Source organism: Homalodisca vitripennis, chromosome 2, assembly GCF_021130785.1.
Source record: "Homalodisca vitripennis isolate AUS2020 chromosome 2, UT_GWSS_2.1, whole genome shotgun sequence".
Taxonomy (NCBI): domain Eukaryota; kingdom Metazoa; phylum Arthropoda; class Insecta; order Hemiptera; family Cicadellidae; genus Homalodisca; species Homalodisca vitripennis.
This window is the reverse complement of record NC_060208.1, coordinates 29,348,071-29,356,625: the sequence shown is the minus strand read 5'-3', so window position 1 is coordinate 29,356,625 and position 8,555 is coordinate 29,348,071.

Genomic DNA, 8,555 nt, shown 5'->3' with positions numbered 1-8,555 from the left:
GATGTTTAAAATTGTATTTATTAAATACTACTCTAATTTTAATACAATTTTGTTTTGTGTTCAGCAAAATATTTTAGAAAGAAACATTTTTTTGTCTTCGACAGAAACCAATTTTCACTAGTTTTACTGGGAAGAATGTAATTCGGGAAGAATGGCCGTCAAAAAATATGGGGCGAGTGACATATTTTTTATTATTTGTTTACGAATTATTAGGCATTCAATTATGTTTGCCCACACCAAGTCTAGCCTGTCGGTAACGAAAAACATCCTTTGAGATAGTACGTATCAGGTAACAAATCAAATTTCCAAATGGTTTGATTAATCCTCTCGGTCATCAATACAGGCTGCGGCCTTCTCTGGTGGCGACAAAACCTCTGAAAAACTACCTTGATATCTAATAGGTTATGTATAAAAACTCTACAAATATAATGCCCGATCATGAATGATATAGGCATTAAGAATTACAAAATCAAAGATAACAGCTAAAAGTATCGTTATTCCCGTATTTATACGATAATTTGTCTTACATTTAGACAATCCGCTCACCAATGCGGCTTCTCATCAACACCCAATTGTCGCTTCACAGATCTTGTAAAAATTCAATATCTGTTACTGTTTTCTTGTTTCACTGAACGATGGCAAATGTCCGGAAAAATCCTGTTTCCTTCACAATCCTTCCATCGTCAAAAATAACCTTTAAACAAAGAATTCAATATCTGATTGACTCAAACGCTGGAAAATAAAAATAAATGAAAATAAATCTGTTGCAAGTTACATTTACTCTTAACGTGGGAAATTGTTGACATGTTTTCCTTAACAATATCCAACTAACTCAACATAATTATGTGAAATATTCGGGAATCCACCTCGATAGGCAATTCACGTGGTAATTCTAGTATAATTCGTTGGGTGAACCCCCATTTGGAAAAAACGACTGCTGCTAACTACAAAGTGTTTGAAAATGTATTGGCTCTTTGTAATAAAATCATACCTCTCTCCTGAAAATTAATTGTTACTCTACAAAGTTGTTTAGAAACCTATCTAGGGTTTAGGGTTCAACTGTGGGGCACTGCATCTTTATCGAATCAGAAAATAATGCAATGTTTCCAAACTCCATGGTCGTTACGAATGCGGTGATTCACATAGACACTGACATTGCATATGTAACAGAGGAGATCTCAAAGTTTAGGTTACGCTACCTAATGAATATTGAAGACATCAAAATCATCTATTTTTGCATTTACTGGTCAAAGTGAGAGCATATTCACAGACTTAAAAGGAACGACTTTCTTGATTGCTTTTAAGTTCTTCGTGTTAGTAAAGGTCTTATTGGTTGGACGCTAATCAACCACTGTTTTCTAATGTACCGTATCATATTTACTTATTGTTCATACTTTATTCAATAGATTGTAAATAATAAATGCTAGTAAACAGATATTGGCATTAGTTTAGTTAGTGTATATGCCTAATATCAGTCTCCTGATTACCAAACATAGATGTAGCTCTAAAATAGCTCAAATAATTTGTTTAATCATGTGCACATAGTATAGGTTATTTACATATTCAGTGAAGTGAATAAAAAGTAAATTCTACTATGTAGAATCTAGGGTCTAGATTTAGCCTCAACTAATTTTAGTGTGAATAAGATCAAGCTAAGTCTAGATAGATGTATCTTACTTTGTCCTGGAAAGTTTCCGGACAACAGTAGATTCTACTAGGCTAGATACATCTAATGGGCTAGATACATATTGGTTTTTGCTGCGGATGTGACGTAGATATCAGCCATTCGGCCACAAGCATGTTGCCGCCTGTCTGTACCCCTCCCTCGCACCCCACCACACACAACCACTCTTCTACACAGTCCACACTGCCTTCAGTTCAGTCTCAGGTCATCACTCACCCATCAGTTGCAGCCTGCGTTTGTTTGTTCAGTGTGGTCACAAATAGAATCACTAGACATGTCCTCTAGTGAAGTGAAGATTTGGACAATAAACCATCAGCAAACAAACAGTTTTTTGTGAATCTCCTTTCGGAACATGTTGTTGTTTTCGAGAAGAGCCGAGTCCCATAAGTTGTTGAAGAAAAGAAGAGAGCTTGGGATATCATTGCTGAAGAGTACTCAAGAGGAACTGGGAAGCAGTTCACTATTGCACAGCTTAACAAGCTATTAATAAACATGAAAAGCCACATTAAGAAAATAAGTGACCTAAAGAAACTGGAAACAGGCCAATAAAACTAAAAGATTGGGAAAAGGATTTATTATTACTGCTTTCGCAGGAAGAAAATCCAGTTTTCAAAAAAGTACCGGGGGCCACTTCAGTTTGAATTGTGAATCGTGAATCACTTGTAGTTCCCAATGATGACGAAGGTACAAGTACTGGCCGCAATTCATCCGCTTCATCGACATCGAAATCCACTTCCTTAACATACGTACGTGCAGGAGTAAAAAGTATTAATAAGTACGAAACTCATGAAACGAAAGAATTATCTCTACCACAACTTCAGAGATTAGTTTTGTTGAAGCAGTTGGAGCTGCAAAACCTGCAAATAGAAAAAGAAAAAAGGGAAGCTGAAAAGAACAAAAGTCAACTCAAACAGACTACAAATAAGAAATATTTTCCTTACCTTCATCCTATTCCTACCTTATTTATTTATGATGTAAAATAAAATAAATTAATAAAAAAATTATATAAATAAGATAAAAATATTACTCATTGTATATGAGTATTTATTTATTGTTTTAAGTTCGACTCGCCCCAAGAGGAGGAGAGTGAATGCGTGGGAATGTAGGCCTATACAGTGTTTTCCCTGGCACACCTACAACACCGGCACTTACTGAACGTTGGTCAGTTATTAGGGCACCAACGTATAGCATAATATTTTTGGGCAAACTGTGTAACATTTTTTAATTTTGAGAAAAAGTAAGTTATTTAACTTTATTTCATTATATTTTGAGATAGGCATACTACGTCCATTATCACCTAAATAGCGTTAATTAGAGCGTGGGGTTTAAGAATATAACACACAATTATTTCAAAGCATTAAATTTACTCATTTCAATTCATTTATTTTCACACCAAAACGGAGTAGTAATTTTTATAAAACAAAGTCCATCATTATTTGACGCTTCTGGTCCCCTCGAATTTTAGTCGCGTTGTTTTCTACCTGCCCGCCGATTGGTTCGTCGTCCTCGTTTGCGATGTTCTCCTCTGCTTCTTCCACGTCATATGGAAATTTGCCGTTCAAGTGTTTCCTGATGTTATGGAGGACGGCACATGTTACGATTACTTTAGGCACTCTCTCTAAAGAAACTCTTACACAGTTACCAACAATCGGAAACCTCTGCTTCAGTTGACCAAATACTCTTTCTCTAGCATGAATTAAATTGAAACGGCGCTCATCGCCATTTCTTTGTGGCTTAAATGGAGTGATTAACCATGGTGATATGCCATATCCTGAATCACCAAGCAAACAAGCCTCCCCATCATATTGAGAAACTGTATTCCGTACTGGACTACACCTCCAAATTCGTGCATCGTGCACACTACCAGGCCACTCTGCACTTATACTACTAAATTTCTCATCAGCCTCTACAGTAGCCTGCATATTAATACTGGGATAACCTTTACGGTTAATGTATTCGTCACCATGAACTGAGGGCTTTTTTATTTCTATTTGAGTGCAGTCTGAGCTCCAATAACGGTAGGCAAACAGAAACGTCTTTGCCACTGAACCTTTGCATTATTAATTTTTTGAATTGTTGATGGAAACTTAATCCAGTCATTTGCTTTCAACCGTATTCGATCCATTACATAGTTAACGGTTTTACATACCGTACTTCGTTCAACTCCAAAATCATCTGCCACTCCACTCTGGAAACCAGGATCGCCCATAGACCGCAGTAGAATTTCCATTCGTTTCCGGGAAGAAAGAGCTCCCCCACGTGTCTCCTCTGTAGCCGGCAAAAACTCTGCTGCTAGAAAGTCTACATTTTCACTTTCGAAACTCAGTAAGTCCTTACATTGTGACACATCTTTACGAACTCGATAATTTTTCTCGCGACGAACAGGTACGAACATCGCCATGATGACAACTGACACACTACGTAAAAGCTAGCAAGCCCCTCCTAAGTCTTAAAAATTCCTAGATACATCTCAATAAAAAAGTTAGACTTAACTCTTTATTCAACAGTTAAATCTAGGTCGTCCGGGGAAGTTGGGATGTATCTAACCGTACTAGAATATAGTTTTTTTATTCACAGAAAACTGAGATACATCTCAAAAAAGGATAATTTAGCTACATCTAGTTTTTATTCACACCACTTATTGTATTGAATATCACAGCTACGTCTAAGAAAAGGTTCATGTGATTCATAGAATATGTGGTTCTCAAAATAAAAAAATAAACTCTTAAGTGTATGCAAACTAGCAACTTGATATGAAAGAAAAATTATGAGTTTTATGCTAATTTTATTTTCTATTTAATGTTTAAGATTGTGTATTTTGTGAGATTACTGGAATATTAACTTAATATTTAACACTAAGGGACTATAATTTTATCAAATTATTTCAAGCTTTATAATTTGAAAAATGGCTAATATACCAAATTTGGGTTCCAGATGATTGCAATTATGCAGGTTATACTCATATAATTAATTTGTATGGCTGACTCTAGAAGTAAACTAGGCTAATACCTATTTGTTCTGCAACAGTTCTTACAAAAACACCCTTTTGAAGAAGTATCCTCAAATTTTAAAACCAAACATTTTTGATGAGCTATATTAGTCTTAAAAAAAATGTGTTGCAGCATTCTTAGCGCAGTTGTCATTATAATAAATTAAGAAACAAGTTTTAATGTTTTAGGGAAATACTTAGAAAAAAATGTTTTAATATTTGCTACATTTAAGCCAAATTGTAAAATTTGGTTTACAGTAAATTCATAAATAAAAGGTGAAAGAAACTTTACGTCTTATACATTTTGGCTATGAAGTACCATTTCCGAGAAAACTTGGAAGGTGGAAGCATCTAGACATAACTACCCGAGCTATGAATTGCCTAGATTGGAAGCTCATGTACAGTCCTGGGTTTCAGCATCATAACTGGTATATACTTGATCATCCGTAACTTGGTACAGTACTGTCTAATGAAAGTGTTCAATTTTAATTAAAAAAGGAGCATTATTTTTCCAGGTTTGGAGGCCTTAAACTCTAGAATATTTTGGACCAATTTTATAAAACATAAATGTTTTAATTTAAGAATTGAAATGCTAGAAGTTTATGACAAAGGTTGAGATACACGTGTTGTAACTTTTAAACTAGTTCACATTGCATGGGTATTGAATCATCCCCAAGGAATGTATTAGATCAGGGAGAAAGAACATTCTCCAAGTAAGATGATTAAAGATCCTTTTCCCAAACATTAAACTCAAGTTTTAAGCTATTTTTAAACAGAAAGTATATTTGTGCTTACTTTGTGACTAATCATGGATTGATACATTTACATGATTATTCTGTTTATACACTTAAACAGTGATAAAGCTGGTTCAGTTACAAATGATATTATAAATGTTATGTCTATTGAATTCTGAACTGTGCTAATTAGTAAAAGTGCATTTGGCTTTTTCTTTAAACTTTGAACACAGAATTCTTCCACCTTACTGTATACAAATACCATTTCATCGTGTTGATTTCATTTTGTACCAACACATAAGAATATGTATTATGTTGGTATTTTTATTTAAAAAAAGTTTTAAACTGGTTAGATACAATTTTTACAACCATTTTCTTCCAAAAGTGTGGAAATAAACAAATAATAGGCCGGTATTTAATGCATATGACTTTAAGAAATGGCCATGGCATTTAAAGGGTTTAATATTTGTATGAATAGCAAATGAAGTTAATACTTTAAATGTTTTCACTGTCCACATCTTTAAATGTAGATGCTGTAAACCACTGCCATATCCAAAAATACAGATGATGGTAGTTAGTTTACACCTAAACCTCTGAACTGTCAATATGAACATATGTAAAAAAAATAATGTACTCAAATGACTTTTGTTGTTTAACAGTCGTAAACTACATAATAGTGTCAATACAAATTTTGGAATTAAAAGAAACTTGCCAATAAATGAACATAGGAGTAAAATAGTGCCCAACAGGACTGGAACTTCTGTGGTATAACTGCACAACTCCAGAAGCAAAGATGTCACTACTCTAGTCTCTTAAACCTATATTGTCATTAGTACTACACCTGTAATAATTCAACCGACGATTGACCAGTTCTACTCCATTATATATCAAATAATTTTTTAAGAATGTGGTTTTATGTGCGTATGTGTTATTCCTAATAAAAATGTTATAAAGTGTGGAGATCTTATATTCATTATATTAGAAATCTGCTGGAAAAACTATGATGTTTTTATTAATATGACATGATTTTTTGGTAAAAAAAAAGCGTATTCTAGTGTTCTTGTGTCCATAAAACACAATTTGCAGAATAACCAAGGGAACATCAATGTGTAATATAAATCCGTTATCGGATCGGAATAAATTTTTACATACAAATTAATATTCCATGAAAATTTTATTTACGAGTATATCAGCTAATTGAAATTGTCACTAAATATGTCAAGTTTGGATTAATTTAGATAATAATCTTGAAGTAGCATAAAATTTTCGTTGTTTTCCTAAAAGTACTTTTCAAGTTCAACCACAACAGGCCTATTAGTTTACAAATATAGTTATTCAAGATAACAAGTTTTGTGAGGCGTTACTTATAGTGTGGTATTGCAAATGGGCTGTAAGTATTGCGTACATAAATCAAGAGTTTAAATACTTGATGTAAGTATTTTTTGGAAGGATACACAAATTAAATGGCCTGCAATGATTATCAATAAAGAGTTTAATATGTAAGTATTTGTTGGAAAGATACACAAATTAATGGCCTCAATTATTATCAATAAAGAGTTTAATATGTAAGTATTTGTTGGAAAGATACACAATTAAATGGCCTGAAATGGTCATAAATCAGAGTTTAAATACTTGCTATAAGTATTTGTTGAAAGGGTACAGAAAATAAATGGCCTGCAATGATTATCAATAAAGAATTTACAGTCGACTCTCGATAACTCGAATTGCAAGGGAACGGCTGTTTTCTTCGAGTTACGTATAGTTCGACTTAAGAATAGTTCAAGTGATAGAGGTAATATTTCACTAAATTCGACTTACAGAGGTAATTCGACTTACAGAGGTAAACAAAATAAAATTCGAGTTATATAGGTACAAATAAACTATGTTTTTTATTCCCTACATCCTTTACAAAACTAATGTATGTACTGTAACTACATACAGCATTTGTACTTACTGTCACACCGCAATGTATGCCTACAATTCATACGTACATACAATTCAAATTTGAAAATAACTTCGACTTATCTACTGAACTTCGAGTTATAGAGGTAATTTTTCTATTACTTCGAGTTATTGAGGTAAAATTCGGGTGCAAAATTAATTCGAGTTACGCATGGTTTTTTTTTTCGACTTAGGCAGGTTTTATCAAGGGAACGGAAAAAAAATTCGAGTTATCAAAGAATTCGACTTATTAAGGTTCGAGTTATCAAGAGTCGACTGTAATACTTGCTGTAAGTATTTGTTGGAAAGATACACAAATTGAATGGCCTCAATGGTCATACAATCAAGCTTGAATACTTTTAATTTCACATGAGGACTAATCAGGATCCTCAACTTCTCTACAAGTAAGAATAAGTTTCAGAGGGGTGCAAATACAGCTCATTTTATTTTATATTATCTTTTGTACTTATAATAACGAAGATCATAAACAAGGGAGTTGTACAGTAATAAAATACATATACAATTTAATGTAACAGGAAACTTTATTTCATATAATGTAACATTGAAAATAAACAATCTATCTTGTAATAAAGGTACAAGAAAATATGTATGATGTACAGTTAGTAATAATAAACCGATAACGCACTAACTTTTTAATCTTATAAAACAATCTGAGTAAATTATAAAATAGTTGTATACAAAGAAAACTTATTTATACAAGGAACCACCAGAGAGTGCAGTTGGCGGCGACCAATAGAATGGACTGGCCTGCTCGACGTTGCCACACAACTGCCGCTGCCACCCGGCACGGCTGGCGCATTGTGGCTGATAAACCGCTGCGCTGTCACAACTAACACTGATACTGAACATTTAAAACTTATCAGTATAATTGAAAAACAATATTTAAAATGTGTTGACAGCTATATTATATTTAAATTACTTGTATAGTTTATTAATGTTATTACAAACTAACTATCGATTAAAACAAACAAATCGTCCCGTCAGTTAGTCAGAGTAAAGTACTTGCTTATTTCCATACGATACAACAATCTTTTCAGTGATTTTAAACAATTACTAAACACACACAAAATTAATATACATGTTGCTTATATTGGACACTGCATGACGTGTTGCTTGATTAAAAATAATTAAAAAAATATAACAATATAATCAATTTTAAAATTATGGAACAATTATATTTTTAAAA